Source organism: Rhagoletis zephyria, unplaced genomic scaffold (assembly GCF_001687245.7).
Source record: "Rhagoletis zephyria isolate East Lansing unplaced genomic scaffold, Rhagoletis_zephyria_1.1 Rzeph_scaffold_05840, whole genome shotgun sequence".
NCBI lineage: Eukaryota > Metazoa > Arthropoda > Insecta > Diptera > Tephritidae > Rhagoletis > Rhagoletis zephyria.
Genome location: NW_016162923.1, coordinates 14,822 through 19,147, shown reverse-complemented (window position 1 = coordinate 19,147; position 4,326 = coordinate 14,822).

Sequence of the window (4,326 nt, the reverse complement as noted above, 5' to 3'; positions counted from 1 at the left end):
TTTTTCCGCCGATATTGAGGTAATCCTTTTACCTTTCAATTGGATTTCCAGCCGCTGGATGAGCTCCATTGCAGTCTCTGGGCCCACACGATATAGCTTCCGGAACTCGGAAGGCGCCAGCTCAAATGGATCGTGAATGTCGCGGAGCAAACGCCGATCCACTGTGGGGGTATTTCTGACTCCATAGTTTCGGTGTAAACTATACGCCACATATTCGAACGCCATTCCTTTTTTATTTAAATTCACTTTGATTTACTTGCGCGCAAATTCGTTTGGTTAACACAAACTTAACAACACCAAATGAGATGTCGATAACTTAACCATAAACGAATCGTTAACGAAACAGCTGATTTTCACTTATCGAATATCGATAAGAAAGTACTTATTGAATAGCAAAATCTTTAAAATTATCGTTTAGCTAAATTAGCCACTGCGAATGTCGTTAAAAAGGTTACCGAATCGCACTACTGGTTGCGCACATTTCAGTTGTAGTTGGTTTTAGTGGCGTTTAAGCATTTAGCTGCTGGAAGAGTACTCACTGCCAAGGAAATTCAATTACCAAAGTTTTGACAGTGAAAAATTTTACTTCAAACTCTCCTGTGTCATCGCGTTTTTAGTAAAAAGCTGCTAACGAAACGAGTTGAAGTGCGAGCAGAGGGGACTATTCAAACAAATACATATATCATCGTTAGAGTTTGTATGACCTTATTTGGTTGTCAGTTGGCTTCACTTACTTTGCAATGACACAATTTTCAGATATACCGAATTGAATTCAGCAGACAGTTTCGAGAATTTGAAATTGAGTTGCACTTGTGCTATGTGCGCATAACAAATAATGTTTACATAGTCGTACATACATACACTTGATTGAAAAAATGTTAATAAGCTGGAAAATAAATAAATCAATAAATATCCTTCTTGTTTAATTTCAATAGCCATAGTTGATTACCAAGCAACTATTTAATTGCAGGTTTAGTTGCTGAAAATAAATGCTCTTTGCACTCGATTGCCAGAAGTTTTCGTTACTATTTATGCAATTATTGGCCATTGAGTAGGGCATTTAAATATTTTATATANACATTTATGAAAAAATATTAATTATTAAATAAAAAAATAAATATAGCCAATACTGGTCGAGAAAATGAGTTTCTATTATTGCCATCATTGCAAATTACAAATCCCGGCAATCCCGGGATTATTTTCCGGCCGCTTTGGTGTAGTGTAAGCAGTGCGCGCTTCCACTCCACAACGCCTGTGTTCAAACCCTGGTCAAAGCAACATCACAAAAATATAGGTAAACGGATTTCTTAACAGCGGTCATCCCTCGGCAGGCAAAGACAAACCTCCGAGTGTATTTCTGCCATGAAAAACAGCTTCTCATAAAAATACCATCGCCGTTCGGAGTCGGCGTAAAACTGTAGGTCCCTCCGCTTTGTGCCACAAATCGGAGGAGAAGCTCGGCCAAACACTAACAAATGTGAAAGCGCCAATTATTATTTTTACAAATGTGCAAATATATATTTGTACATCTATGTACATACATACATACATCACGTCTATAAGCAAAGGAAATTCATAATGACTGAGCGATAGTTGAAATGACATAAATGCATTTCATGTTGTCACTCTGAATACATCAGCAGCAGTCACTTGGTAAGGCACACAACGGACATTAACACGCCCAACCAATCACACACAAAACATACAAATATCACACATGCAACAAAGATTCACATTATTACAAACACTGATAATTACAAACGCTTCCCTGAGGATTATCGCATGACCACTGTATGATGTATGGCTGCTATTTGTGATTACATTTCACGCACACGAATACTCGTACTAATGCGCTCGCATACAATTGCAAAAATTATTCGCTCGTATCTCAGAACATACTAAAATATTACTCAACCATTCGCCATAAATTTATGCAAGTCGCCAACTCTCTCTACTCCGCTCCAGACTTCTTCCAACCCAGATGAACTAAACTTCGCTTCTTCCCTTTGCCCACAGGCCGTACACACAGTCATCTTGCTGTCATTGACAGTCTTGTCGTTTGATTGACAACTCAATTTGGGTTCGTATTTTGGTTACAATAAAATGGTGGAAACAATAAATCATACGTAGGAGTGGTACAAATCCGTATAGTCGCCGCCAGCTTTCACATAATTTCAAATATTTGCTTAAATACAATATTATGCATTATGGCACCATTAACTATAATAGGCAAATTGTACATACAGCTAAATTCTAGAGGCGGTTTTATGCAAATTGCTGTTGGTGCTAATTTAAAAAACAAAATTTAAGTAAGTTGGGGAATTTGTGTGAGTCCCAAGATATAATCGACGGCTGAGTGGACTTATGTATCTCGGCAGCTGGTTCGAAGACGCCCTATCTCTAGCAGTTATGGGTACACCTAAATACATTTGTATTTAAAGTACCATTTTGGGCTGTCTGCGAGTTGATCTAAATTTTAGTACCTTAACTAATATTCCAATGGAAATTTCCAGCACTGCTACATGTAAATTGCAATTCAGGAAAACAGCTGTTAAAACTGTGTGAGTTCATTGTTTTGGCTTAAGTAGAGAATAGGGGCCCTATTCAGCTAGAAAAAAATGGAACTGCGTTCTTTTTAATAAAACCAAAAAAAAAAATCTTTTGGTTTTTGTAAGGTTTTATAATTAAATGCTAAAAATAGAAATTGGAAAAAAGTCCACGACGACCTGTCCTCGATCCCGTAACCTCCTAAATGGCAGTTTACAGCTTTACCTACTCGGTGGTCGCCTTATCGACACGAATTCTATTAATTAATATGAATTCAAGAAGACATCACATAAAAGTAAGAAGAAAAACTTTTCGACGAATTCAAGAATACATCACTTCTACACTATTAAGAAGTAGTTTTCATGAAACACTATTACATAGGTTTGTTAAATATTTCCAGTAACACCGGCAGCAAGATCGTAAACACAAAATTGAGATAAAAAAGTAAAAATAAATGAAAATATACATATGTATACAAAATTAAATTAAAAAAAAGACAAAAAATTAAAAAAAAAAAAACAAGGTCGGTCCACAGGATTTAAACCATCGCACAGTTTGATAAGTAACGTAACTCTTTTTCTTACCGTTTTTTCTAGCAGGTTGTAGGTGTGTGTTTGGTTGAGTGTATTAGTGTATTTTGAATAAATTGTAATAGACTTGAAAGAAATTGTAAAAGATAAGAGCAAATGCCAAAAACGAGTGATCATTTTTAGTAGGTGAAGGCGTTTTTTAAGCAATCAGCTGATAGTGACTTAGGAAACTGTACGATGATTTGAACCCACGACCAAAAAGTTGGCAGCTCGCATTCGTTAGGCTACAGCATCTATTGAGAAGACATGGACAAAATACGATCTTCAATTCATTTTCTATTTTATTACAGAAGAATTTGCACATAAAATTAAAAAAAAATCTATGGAATTTCCTGCTTTTTTTCATCTGCTGTACAAGGGGTATATGTTTACACATAAATATAATCTCAATCAAAGTTCGTTTTTAATCACCCCATTTACACTGGCAAATCCCAGAATATTAGCCCTCAAATTTGTTGTGCTTTTTATTCTCACATCTCAGGGAAAAGTTATGTTTCTTCCATGTGCCGGCGTGATCACTTTTTTCTGCAATATTAAGCAATTTGAATATATTTAAGCTTAATATTTTATTAAATTAATCTTTACAAACATCTTTTCCTTGCTAGCTCCATCTACAGTTCTACGCCGACTCCGACCGGCGACTGTACTTTAATGAAACTGTTTTCATGGATAGAAAACACTCAGAGGTTTGCCATTGCCTACCGAGGGGCCACCCCTGTTAAGAAATTTCTTTTTTATAGTTTTTGCGATGTCGCTTTAAATACGGCTTGAACCCAGGGCCTGCGGAGTGGTAGCGCGCACTTGAAACCACTACACCACAGCTACTAAATAATTTGCGATGTGAAAAGAAGTAAATACTAGCATACTTCGTATTTAGTAACACCAAAAATGCTTAAGTGAATAGCACTTCGGTACTTACTACAACATAAATACTTAAATACTTTTGTACTTAGTAGTTAATGCTTAGTAAATAAAATTGTGCCCATCACTCATATCTAGTGATAGAACTTTTTAGAAAAGTATCGATACTAGTACCAAACGCGAAAAGTAAACAAAAGTTAGATTATTATTAGGAAAAATATTTATACATCGAGTGGAAAATTTTCGATGCATCCTCGTCGTCGATGCATAAGTCCTGTACTCAATATATTTTGCGAATACAAGTTCAATAAATGTAAAAAAAAAGCGA